This window comes from Notolepis coatsorum (genome assembly GCF_963971535.1).
Source record: "Notolepis coatsorum genome assembly, chromosome: 8".
In the NCBI taxonomy this organism is placed as follows: Eukaryota; Metazoa; Chordata; class Actinopteri; order Aulopiformes; family Paralepididae; genus Notolepis; species Notolepis coatsorum.
The window spans coordinates 108710455-108724082 of record NC_140172.1 but is presented as its reverse complement, the minus strand read 5'-3'; the positions used below and the strand labels follow the sequence as shown (position 1 = coordinate 108724082).

The 13628-nt window shown below is 44.4% G+C and overlaps 1 protein-coding gene across 5 annotated transcripts in view; it reads right to left on the bottom strand.

Moving 5' to 3' along the window:
- The window catches only part of dbn1 (drebrin 1), a 203905-nt gene that overhangs the window by 128071 nt on the left and 62206 nt on the right, over positions 1-13628 (bottom strand). The window lies entirely within an intron of this gene.

The following is a 13628-nucleotide window of genomic DNA, read 5'->3' as shown; positions in this document are numbered from 1 at the left end:
TACACACACATACACACACACACACACACACACACACACATACACACACACACACCACACGGTATGTTGCACAATGAGACTGGAATATAAAATAGGTCAGATCAGATTCACATATTGCAGCTCTGAGGCCAAATCACTGAACATTTGAAGACCATGCACCAATGCCATACACATCATAATACAACATAGTACAATATGCACCAACAATGGACTTTCAATTTCAACCTTTTCATGTTTTTTTTTAGAACATAACCTAGCTTTGAATTGACCATATACACACAGCGGCTATTTTGCTCTTACATCATGCTCAGGTTGGGTTCCTTTCCACCCTGTTCGCACCCGAGGTAGAAACCTGAGCATGACATGAGAGCAAAATGGCCGCCATGTGAATATGGTCAATGAATGAATGAATGAATGAAAACTTTATTTAACAGATTGCAGAATGGGTACAATACAGTACGGCTCAATACATACAATTGTTAAGGGGATGCAGACCTGAGAAAGACGTTTGTCTTGTTTCCATCAGGGTCCCCCATTTTCAATTCATATAGATGGCCGGTAGCTGTTGTGACAAATGTTCACTTCTCATTATTCTGATCTCATAATGTGAGATCAAACACCTGAAATGGACAGAAGTGAACTTTCCTCACCTGAAATAGATCCTTAACCCTAGAACACATAACATGGGTCAAGGTGGTCTTTGTTGCATAATATAGTCAAATGAAAAAGGAAACGAAATGTTCTTGATATCCAATGTACTCCTCAAAAGCTCATTACATGTTTTAAGTTAATAATAATGATATGTTACATATTTTCAGTTATTATGAATAGTCTGTTACATATTTTCAGTAATAATAACGATACATTACATAATTTGAGTTAATATGAATAGTATGTTGTACATTTCCAGTTAATAATAATGATACATTACATAATTTGAGTTAATATGAATAGTATGTTGTACATTTCCAGTTAATAATAATGATACATTACATATTTTGAGTTCACGTGAATAGTGTGTTAAAATAGTCAGTTAATAATAATGATACATTGTTGAAATGTAACATATATTGAGTTAATATGAATGATGCATTACATATTCCCCCTTTCTCCTGCTCTCTGTCTACCATGGACCAATGTGATGATGTCATACTCTAGGGAGTCATTGCAACACACACTCTCTCTCTCTCTCTCTCTCTCCACACACACAAACACACCCACACCCACACACACACACACACACACACACACACACACACACACACACACACACACACACACACACACACACACACAAGTACCAAAAGTGTCCAGAACATAGTGAAACCTCTACTGCATTAACGATGGCAGTTATAACGTAGTCATAAATTACTTAAAATGCCATATATTGGCACAGAGCCGATATAGTCTGCTGCAGTCTGAGCATGCTCAGATGGACAATAAAACAACATACAAACTGCCCACTGGGGAATAGAGATCTGAGACACACACACACACACACACACACACACACACACACACAAACACACACACACACGCTCAATCAATCAATCAATCAACATGCAGAGGCAGGAGAGATAGAAACAAAGGAAGAGAAAAGGGAGGACATGATTCTCACTCACGGAAAAGACAAAACATGAATATATCACATGAGAAAAATCTGTATTTATGGGGAATGAGTTTAACCATCTTCTCCAACTCTGTTACTGTCGTTTTCATGGTTGTCACGTGAGACACTTATACTCACTTATATGTATAACATTGAGATGAGATGAGATTTACATTTACATTTACATTTAGTCATTTAGCTGACGCTTTTATCCAAAGCGACTTACAAGTTCTGTACGACAAGTCATCAGGAAGGGCACAACTCTATCAGCTGAGTAACAATGTTCATCAAAGTGTTGCGTTTATTAGGACAAGTGCATGCAGTAAGGTTAGTTAGGGTTAGATTAATTTTTTTAATTTTTAATTATTATTATAATTTTTTTTAGATAATGGTTGAAGAAGTGCGTCTTTACTCGACGGCGAAAGATTTGACGGGTTTCGGCTGTCCTAACTGGGGTGGGTAGTTCATTCCACTATTGTGGGGCAAGGACTGAGAATAGGCAACTTCTCTTGATGACCCTCCCGGAGCTCGGATAGGAGTAGGTCTGAGGAGATGAGATATGAAGTGGAACTGTCACGTTTTGTTTTGTTTGTTGAATTCTTGTCTATTGGTTGTCAGATCATGTTCTGCTCCACAGAAAGTCTTTCAGACAATAAAACCTGCGTGAACATGATGTTTCTGACAAAGTGACACACATATGTGACAGCCACACTGAATGAGTCGTGTACCAAGTGTGTGTGTGTGCGTGTAAAAGAGAGAGAGAGAAAGAGAGCGAGATTTTGTGTGAAGGGCGGACTAGCACACATGTTTAACTTGTGCACATGACAATAAATAATCTTGAATCTTGAGAGATGAGATAAGATAAGAACAGATAAGGTTTTGTGTGTATGTGTGTGAGTGAGTGTGTGTGTGTGTGCGAGTGTGTGATTGTATGTGTGTGAGTGATTGTGTGTGTGAGAGATAGCTTCAAAAACAAGAAGGTGGGGAGGAATTTTTAAACATGCTCTCCCTTTCTCCCATTACGGTGTGCAAAGTTTGATTTGAGAGATATTAAATGTACTGTTCAAAAATCTAAGAAAGGGATTAAAAGGAGGAGTATTTCTATTATTGGGGTTAACTTGTGGAACAATGCTGATATACAGTTAAGAATGAGTATTTCGCTTTTGTTTTTTAAGAAAATGTTTGTATAGCTATTTTTGAAGATTACAAATGTGAATAATTTTCTTTTAGAATACTGTTTTGGAGTCTTAATTTAGTTAAGAATATAGGACAGGCATGTGTAACGGAGGGTACCGCAGTATATCCACAGTCACGATGGTACAAGTAGTTCAGTGGCTGTGGATGGTAAGCGGTACTGCAAGTAAACTCACTCCCCAGAGGCATACAAACTGAGCGCTTAGGGGGGATATCCTTTCTTGGCGCAGCGGTTTGTGATGTCGGCCCGGTGCAGAGAGACCGGGGTTCAACTCCCACTCAGGGCGATCCCTTAACAGGGGTTGAATCGAAAATAACGCAGTAAGATCACACCCGCTATACGTGTATAAGTTCAAGTTTCTTTATTAGTTGTCATATAGAAATGCAGGATACTTTTATATGAAATGCTTCTTTCCGTATTGCTCCTGAGTGTGCTATATAAAAGGATAAGTATAAAAAGTATAATATAAGTAAAGAATAGAAAGTCAAGTACGTAAACAAGTGTAAACAAAACAAAAAATTTCATATTATACATATATACAACAATAGTAGTAGTAGTAGTCCCTGACCCCCAACCTCCTAAAGTCCACAATCATCTCTTTTGTTTTGCTGACGTTCAGGGAGAGGCTGTTCTCCTGGCACCATCCCGCCAGAAGTTGAACCTCTACCTTTTCCAGGTAGGCCCTCTCGTCGTTTGCAGAGATCAGGCCCACCACTACTGTGTCATCAGCAAATTTGATGATTGTGTTGTTGTTCCGCTGTCGTGTGTGTACAGTGAGTAGAGGAGGGGACTCAGAACACAGCCCTGGGGGCCCCTATGTTGAGAGTGATGGATGAGGAGGTGCAGTTGCCTGCTCTCACCACCTGGGGTCTGCCGTCAGGAAGTCCAAGACCCCACTGGCAGAGGTCATAGTTCAAGCCCAGGTCCCTGAGCTTGGCTATGAGTTTGGAGGGGACTATGGTGTTGAATGCTGAGCTGTAGTCGATGAACAGCATTCTCACATAGTTCCCCTGCCTCTTGTCCAGGGTGTGATGCTGCTGTGTGCAGCACATGGGCTATGGCGTCCTCCCTGGACCTGTTGGGGCGATATGCAAATTGCAGGGGGGTCCAGGTTGATGGGGAGGGAGGAACAGATGTAGCGCTTCACTAGCTTCTCAAAGCACTTCATGGCTATGGAGGTGAGAGGCTACAGGGCGGTAGTCGCTGAGGCAAGCAGGCGTGGATTTTTTGGGTACAGGGATAATGGTGGACTTCTTCAGACAGGTGGGGATGACAGCCTGTTCTAAGGACAGGTTAAATATGTCAGTGAATACCGGGGCCAGTTGGTCGGCACAGACTTTTAGGACGCGGCCAGGGATACCGTCCGGTCCTGCTTCCTTCCTGATATTCACTTTCTTAAAGGTCCTCCTCACCTCATGTTCTGTTATCCTGAACACTGAGTCTCCATCGGCAGTGCACCCCCCCCCCTCCATTGCAGTGGTTTGTAGGCTGGTGTTGTTATTCACAGCCTCAAACCTCGCATAGAAGGTATTGAGATAATTTGCCAATGAGATGTCACTGTTCAGCTTGAGGGAGGTGCCTTTGTAATCTGTCATCGTTCTGAGGCCCCTGCCACATACCTCTAGAGTCAGCCTGTTCAAACTGAAGTTCAACTTTATCCCTGTAGCGCAGTTTTGCCTCTATTACTGTCCTCCTTACGTTTGTATCTCGCCGCCTTGTGTTCATTCATGTTGCCTGTCACAAGCCCGGCGTTGTATGCTGAGGTGCGCGCTTTCAGAGCCTCACGGACAGATTTGTCTACCCAGGGCTTTTGGTTTGGGGGTAAACTCTAATTGTGGTAGAGGGGATTGTTTCTTCTACCAAGTACAAACAAAGTCTAGCACTGTTTCAGTGTAGTCATTAATATTGTCTGTCTTGTCGCGCAACACACTCCATTCTGTACATTCAAGTGCAGCCTGGAGTGTCTCCTCTGACTCCACAGTCCAACGCTTAACCTCTCGTGTTACTACAGGGACACGCTTGAGACTTTGTTTATACTGAGGTAAAAGAAAGATGGCGTCATGGTCTGATTTGCCGAAAGTGCTAGTAGCTTGAGACTTGTACCTGTTCTTAAATTGCGAGTAGCAATGGTCTAGGATATTCCCGCTCTATAAGTATTATGCTTCAGTCTGTACCTTTTCAGTCACTGCCAAATAAAATATTATGATTGTGCATATTGTATTGTGTGAGATGAGACTGAATAAAAACTACTACTACTACTACTACTACTACTACTATATTCATATATCCCTTTCTTCCTCTCTCTCATTGCCCCTTCATCCCTATTTCTGTCTTTCTGTATCTCCTCTCCTCCCCTCCCTCTCTCCATCATCTCCCACCTCTCATTATCTATCTCTCTTTCTCCTCTCTCTCTCTTTACACTGTGATGATGTAACTCTCTCTGTCTTATTTTTGTCTGTATCTCCTTTTCTATCCCCCTTTCTGTCTTATTGCTGCCCGTCTCTGTCTCTCTCCCACTCTTTGTCTCTCTCCCTCCCTCCCACTCTCTCTCTCTACACATATACACACACACACACACACACTCCTCCTGGCTGTAATAGGGTCTGCTCGGATGCTGTCATGTAGCAGGCTCGTTCGTCACCACGGTGATACTGGGTGACATCATGACACGTTGATGTAATCTATAATCACGGGCTGGAGTCACTCTCCTCCGGACCAGAGAGAAGGGAACACACACACGCACACACGCACGCACGCACACACACACACACACACACACACACAGTCACACACAGCTAGACAGACAGACAGCACCACCTGCTTTACCAATTCTCCAATTATAGACTCAGCTAGGGTTCAGCCATCATGTGTGTGTGTGTGTGTGTGTGTGTGTGTGTGTGTGTGTGTGTGTGTGTGTGTGTGTGTGTGTGTGTGTGGTGTGTGTGTGTGTGTGTGTGTGTGTGTGTGTGTGTGAGAGAGAGAGTGCACATGTGTGTGTGTTTGCTGTTTGTCTTTATAACAAATGCCAATATTATGTGTGTGTGACATGTAGTACTGTATCATACTGTATGGCTGCTCCTTCTTGCTGGACCTATGACATCCGACACAACAGGTTCATGGGAGACTCCGTCTTCATCTTGAGAACCACCACCGCCGCTTACAATATTGAATGTCCACTGAGCCGAGGAGGCTGTCCATATCCCAGGTCTCGTTTTGAGGTCATTAGACCAAATCACAATCAATGTCACAGTGATGATGTATTGCTATTGAGAAATCCTACACAAATAGAAGGTTTAAAAGGACCATACCGGTATATTTGAGATTTCTCATCATTGCGGGAGATTGTCCCTTGATTGATTGATTGACAACTTTATTAACAGATTGCAGAATGGGGACAATACAGTACATCTCAATACACACAATTGTTAAGGGGATGCAGACCAGAGAAAGACTTTCATCTTGTTTACATCAGGGTCCACCATTTTCAAGGCATTTTCAAGGCTCCCTGCCTTCAACAAATTATGTGTTTGTGGGTGTAAACGGTGGTGCGCAGGAGGTAGATCGGTCGTCTGGTAATCAGAAGGTTCCCGGTTCGATTCCGGCTCCTCCCGACAAAGTATCGAAGTGTCCTTGTCCTTGAGCAAGACGCTTGAGCAGGTTGGCACCTTGCATGGTTGCCTTGGCCATCGGTGCGTGGATGTGTGAGTGAATGGGTGAATGTGAAGCATCATTTATGAAGCGCTTTGGATAAAAAAATAAACATATATATATATATATATTAGGGCGGTCAGTTTATCGCGTTAATTAGATTAATTTATTACACAGCAAATGTTCGCGTTATGAAAATTAACTAAAAATGTATAAACATTTTTTTCTTTTTTTTATATATATTTTTTAATACTTTTTTTTTTATCTCGTTCATTCCATAAGAATGTAGAATACACATTTACAGACTTTTTTTTAATATGTCCATTTGCATGTTCTTGGTATCTGATTCTAGGGACATCTATGAATCTCAGGGAATGTATTCCCAGTGTCAGAAATACTGTGGGCTAGATCCACAAAGAATGGATTGCACGGTGGCCTGCATCCCCTTAACAATTGTGTGTATTGAGCCGTACTGTATTGTACCCATTCTGCAATCTGTTAATAACATTTTCAATCAATCAACCAATCTGCGCTGTGATTGATTGAATGAAAATTTTATTTTGAGTCAATTGTAATGAACCAAATGAGAATATCAATACATTTTTTTTATCTTTGACTGTGAATAACACCATGCTCAAATTGACCAGACCTGAAAAATCTAAGCAAATTAATAGATGGAAGATGATTAAACAGAAGGCTGAACCACCTTACTAAACTCCATTCACACTGCCATTGATGTTGAAGAGGTGGAATACCGGTAATACTTGAAAGTTACTAGGCACAGGTTCACCCTTAAAAAAACGTTGTTTATGTTCACTAACGTTGATGTGCCATTTACTACAAGCCATTCAAATATGCACATCAAAGGATCAGTGAGGAGCGGTGAGGAGCAGAGAGGAGCAGAGAGGATCAGTGAGGAGCAGAGAGGAGCAGTGAGGAGCAGAGAGGAGCAGTGAGGAGCGGTGAGGAGCAGAGAGGAGCAGAGAGGAGCAGAGAGGATCAGTGAGGAGCGGAGAGGAGCAGAGAGGAGCAGAGAGGAGCAGAGAGGAGCAGAGAGGAGCAGAGAGGAGTAGAGAGGAGTAGAGAGGAGCAGAGGAGCAGAGAGGAGCAGAGAGGAGCAGAGGAGCAGAGAGGAGCAGAGAGGAGCAGAGAGGAGCAGTGAGGAGCAGAGAGGAGCAGTGAGGAGCAGAGGAGCAGAGAGGAGCAGAGAGGAGCAGTGAGGAGCAGAGAGGAGCAGAGAGGAGCAGAGAGGAGCAGTGAGGAGCAGTGAGGAGCAGAGAGGAGCAGTGAGGAGCAGAGAGGATCAGTGAGGAGCAGAGAGGAGCAGAGAGGAGCAGAGAGGAGCGGAGAGGATCAGTGAGGAGCAGAGAGGAGCAGAGAGGAGCAGTGAGGAGCAGTGAGGAGCAGAGAGGAGCAGAGAGGAGCAGAGAGGAGCAGAGAGGAGCGGAGAGGAGCAGAGAGGAGCAGTGAGGAGCAGTGAGGAGCAGAGAGGAGCAGAGAGGAGCAGAGAGGAGCAGAGAGGAGCAGTGAGGAGCGGAGAGGAGCAGAGAAGAGCAGAGAGGAGCAGAGAGGAGCAGAGAGGAGCGGAGAGGAGCAGAGAGGAGCAGAGAGGAGCAGAGAGGAGCAGAGAGGAGCAGAGGAGCAGAGAGGAGCAGAAAGGAGCAGAGAGGAGCAGAGGAGCAGAGGAGCAGAGAGGAGCAGAGAGGAGCAGAGAGGAGCAGAGAGGAGCAGAGGAGCAGAGAGGAGCAGAGGAGCAGAGAGGAGCAGAGAGGAGCAGTGAGGAGCAGAGGAGCAGAGAGGAGCAGAGAGGAGCAGAGAGGAGCAGTGAGGAGCAGAGGAGCAGAGAGGAGCAGAGAGGAGCAGAGGAGCAGAGAGGAGCAGAGAGGAGCAGTGAGGAGCAGAGAGGAGCAGAGAGGAGCAGATAGGAGCAGATAGGAGCAGTGAGGAGCAGAGAGGAGCAGAGAGGAGCAGAGAGGAGCAGATAGGAGCAGATAGGAGCAGATAGGAGCAGAGAGGAGCAGAGAGGAGCAGAGAGGAGCAGAGGAGCAGAGAGGATCAGAGAGGAGCAGAGAGGATCAGTGAGGAGCAGAGGAGCAGAGAGGAGCAGTGAGGAGCAGAGAGGAGCAGAGAGGAGAGGAGAGGAGTAGTGAGGAGCAGAGAGGAGCAGAGAGGAGAGGAGAGGAGCAGTGAGGAGCAGAGAGGAGCAGTGAGGAGCAGAGAGGAGCGGAGAGGAGCAGGGAGGAGCAGAGAGGAGCAGAGCAGAGAGGATCAGAGAGGAGCAGAGAGGAGCAGAGAGGAGCAGAGAGGAGCTCCATTATAAACAACATTCTTCCTGTCCCTTGAATGCGGTGTCTTCTCCTGCTCTAACGTTTTAATATTTAGCGACACTTTAAAGGAGTCTTTTTTAGCATCACCGGGAGCTAAAAATTATACTTCTCAAATACGTAGCTGACACACAATTCTTTTTTAAATATGTATGCAATCATATTGCATCACGAGAACACACACACAAACTGACAGATAGACAGACAGATAGAAAAAGAGTTGGTTGCTAACATTATTGCCAAAAAGAAACCACATAGGGGGACAGAGTAGGGGGGGTATAGATAGATAGATAGATAGATAGATAGATAGATAGATAGATAGATAGATAGATAGATAGATAGATAGATAGATAGATAGATAGATAGATAGATAGATAGATAGATAGATAGATAGATAGATAGATAGATAGATAGATAGATAGATAGATAGATAGATAAGATAGATAAGATAGATAAGATAGATAGATTGTAGTCTTTGAATCAACGTAAGACAATAGGAGGTGCTTAGGAAGTCATTTGAATATTCAAGCTCCTCCCCCACAAAAGACACCACAGACGCCATAAATAAAGCTAGTTGTGCCCTTTTCTGTTAGCAAACCAAAAGCCAAGTCAGGCCCAAGGAACAAACCCAGCCTGAGGAGGCAGCGGAGGAGTCAATACTTTCAGCCTGAACTTTAACTCTCCATACGGCCACTTTCTCATTCACTCACAGCCACACCGGCTGACATTCACCTCAAAAGAGACTGCTGGGACAAAATGTCAGGCGTAGGCGCTGAGCTCTATACTCACACCGTGTTCTCAAATGTTGGTGAAGTTAAAAGATGTTCTAACTTTGCACTGTGGCAAAATCGCACAAGGCCTGTTAAGAATAATTGGACTCAGAAGGTCCATATACTTTCTTTTGGAGCGAAAAGCTGCTGTGCTGTCAGCTGCGGTTGAAAGAGGAGGGTCTGACGGGTGGGTTTCAAGTTGTACATCATCTACTTACAAAACTCAGTATACTTGTGAGAGTGTGAATTCTGTTTCTGTTCTGTTTCACCATTGTAGCTGTATGTGTGGTGTCTTACAAGCCCATGTGGGCTTGAGTTTATGAGTTCATCGTGAGTGCAAATACAAACGTAAGTAAGATGATTCTGCACATGTATGATGTATCATGTAGGCCTACTGAGCTATGGGGCTGTGAAACCTCTGAGTTAACTATCTCTGCCTCTCTGTTCATCCCTTCTTCTCCACGTGCCCCGTCACTTCCTCGTCTCTTCCTCTCTCACTCCTTTGCTCTCCCTGTCCTCTTCCTCCCTCCCTCTCACCCACTCTCTACCAACCCCTCTCTCTCTACCTACCCCTTTCTCTATCTCACTCAATCTCTCTACCAACCCCTCTCTCTCTCTCTCTTCCACTCCTTCCTTCTATTCTCCTTTCTTCCTGTCGACCCATCCCCTTGATTGTATTGCTTCCATGTGGCAAATAAAAACTCTGAATCTGAATCTGAATCTCTCTCCATCCATCCTTCTGTCTCTCTATCCCTCTCTCTATCTCTCTCTCTCCCTCTCTCCCTCCATCCACAAATGTCCCCCGGGCAGAGGGACCCTCACTCTGTGACATTGCTGCTGAGTCCTGTCTATTGATTTGCTGTCAATAGAGACTTCCTTTAAAACTCAATTAGCTTTATTTATAGCCTGACTTAAATGCTCTTATTGCAGACAGTCCAAAAAAAATTAAATAAAAAAATGCATAGGACATCAGCTGTGTCCCGTCTTTCTCAGAATTAGAAGCTGTCATTTAATAAAGGAGGCTGGGAAAGGGAGACAGCTAGCTAACTAGTTAACTATATATAGTTAGATAGCTAGCCAGCTAGCTAGACAGACAGATATATATATATATATACAGTACAGTAGATATAGATAGGCTACACACCACAGCATGAGAACAGGTAGATGGGTTACAGATTAAAGGGTTAATATTAATAATAATAATTTTATAATTTATAATAATTTAGTACCTGCTCAGAGGTCATCAATCGGCATGCATGCGATTCGTCTCTGCGATTAACCCATCCCATCGTCCTTCCCCCCCAAGGGCAGCCGGGAGCAGACAGGCATCAACGTGAGCCGCGCCAGGGGACCAATCCAAGTGCTCCTGTCCGTCTTCATCAAGGACGCCACAGCGTTAGCGATCTTGTTGTTGTGCATGTTTTTCCATTGGGTTTATCTTATCGGGGGGGAAACCCTTGCGAGCACGGGGAGAACATGCAAACTCCACACAGAAAGGCCTGGGAGATACCCCACCTGGGTAACTGGCATCATGGAAACCTGGTCCCCAAGCAGGAATCGAACCCTGGACCTTCTTGCTGTGAGGCGACAGTGTTTGACCACTACACCACCGTGCCGCTATAGGAGTTTGTATTGAGGGGTCTAGTTGTTATTGGTGCTAAATTCTATGGATTTTTTGCTGGATTTGCTGTTAAGTGGCGCTGGCTTTGCTAACTGATGATTCAATCAGGAAACCTTTTAAGACCTCTTGGTGCCTCAGTGACACCAGTAGCCGGTCTCTCTTAGATATAGCCTACAGTTGTAGAAAGTGAGCTCTGCTCGAGGAACACACCATCTCACAACCTGCTAACTAGCTAACGTTTGATATATTGGTTGATATATATATGGTTGATATATATTTCCTCATAGCTTGTATATTTTGTATATTATTTACATCTCCCATAGGCTTCAATAGAACTGGCACCAACGTCCGACACCAAGCAGAGCAAAGAACGCCGGTATTCTGACCATTCCTTCTTTTATAGTTTCCTTGGATGCAACCAGGAAGTGATATGACTGGAAGTGACATCATCAGTGGTTACTTGCTCAGTACAAGGGGACACCATCAACCAAAATGAATGAATTTGAGTGATTCTCAAAATAAAATTGTAATAAATAAATTCATAAAAAAAAGTGCTCACCTGCAAATGCCCTATCCATGTTATTGATAGGCTTATGACGTATCAGCAAATGTTCATAAACATTTGAGATGTATTGTGAATAGCAATAAATGCAGTATGGAGTGATAAAAACATGATATTAACCCTAGCTTCTCTCAGTGTTGCACTTTAAAATTTGTCCAACAAAACTGTTGAGTCATATACAGTATAGACCGGTATTGACCCTATCCGCAAGGTGGCCATTTTGCTCTTATGTCATGCTCAGGTTGGGATTCCTGGAGAGGACTATTGTAGTCCTGAACGGACTATTGACCATATTCACACAGTGGCCATTTTGCTCTTATGTCATGCTCAGGTTGGGATTCCTGGAGAGGACTATTGTAGTCCTGAACGGTATTGACCATATTCACACAGTGGCCATTTTGCTCTTATGTCATGCTCAGGTTGGGATTCCTGGGGGGACATGAGAGCAAAATGGCCGCCGTGTGAATGTGGTCAATAGTCGGTTGGATTCTGAACAGTATACCTTTCTTTCTTCCTTCACTGTCTAACAGGGAACAGTCACTAGTTAGCTACAGTTCACCAGGATATTTGGTACAGTAAGTAAAGACATTGATACAGTATGTAATTCTCTGATCTCCAGTAATTGTACTGAAGGCTGGCGTGGGTCCCTGTAGAGTGAGGGGCGCGCAGCGGATGACAGGACAATATTGCTGGATGATTGCATTTAGTTGAAGCGGCACTCCGTGAATTGGAGCCAGGGGGCAAAGACATTTGTGTGTGTGTGTGTGTGTGTGTGTGTGTGTGTGTGTGTGTGTGTGTGTGTGTGTGTGTGTGTGTGTGTGTGTGTGTGTGTGTGTGTGTGTGTGTGTGTGTGTGTGTGTGTGTGTGTGTGTGTGTGTGTGTGTGTGTGTGTGTGTGTGTGTGTGTGTGTGTGTGTGTGTGTGTGTGTGTGTGTGTGTGTGTGTGTGTGTGAATCGATGGTTTAGCGAGGAGAGAGCAGAGGGAGAGTGGACCCTCACAGATAAAGTGATTACGGAGACATTGAGGCTGGCATTTAGACAGACTGAGCGAGCGAGCAAGCGAGGCAAACAGAGAGAGCATATTGTGGCGAAGAGTGCAAGGAGAATATTCATCAACAGGGATGAGTCAAATTAATGGTAGGAGGAGAAATTCAGTTGGCTGTGTGTGTGATCTGGTTAGCCCTATGCTTTTACTGTACATTGGAGGGGGTTGGGTTAGGACATTTACAGGGGCCAGTTTCGAATTGCAGTCTCCTCTAGGTGCTCTTTGAGAGTGGTTTTGAAAGTGGGTAGTGATTCACATTCCTTTACAGCTTTGGGTAGGGCGTTCCACATTGATGTGGCATAATTGCGAAACGTGTTTATGTAACGGGGAAGTCTGTGGGATCCACAGTCACTGAAACAGGTGTGTTGACGGGTGACTGTGGCAGTGCGGGCTGGTAAATTAAACTCACTTCCCCATAACAGGGTTAACAGACGCATAGGTACGGTAGTTAGGAGTGAATTCACTTCTTAGTGCAGCGGCCTGTGTCGTCGCCCGTGGACGCGGGAGCCCCCTGTTCGACTCCCCCTCGGGACATTCTCATTTAACATCAAACACAACGCAGACCCAGTATGATCCGTCACATTTAGTCCCTTGTTTGAGCCAAATCTGGGTTTAACATGATTTGTGGAGCTCCCTCTGGTGTTGTGATCGTGGTATTCACTGACCTTTGGGAAGTATTTTGACATATGGGTACCTTAGTCGTCTAGGTCTAGGTCAGGTAGGTCTATCCCTATACCAGTATGGCATGCCAACATTATGGGAAATGCGCTTACCGTCTTCCCCAGAGTCAGACAAGAAGATAGATCTCTGTGCGTTGAAATCTATCCGGCTGAAAACTAGCCTAGCTTAGCACTA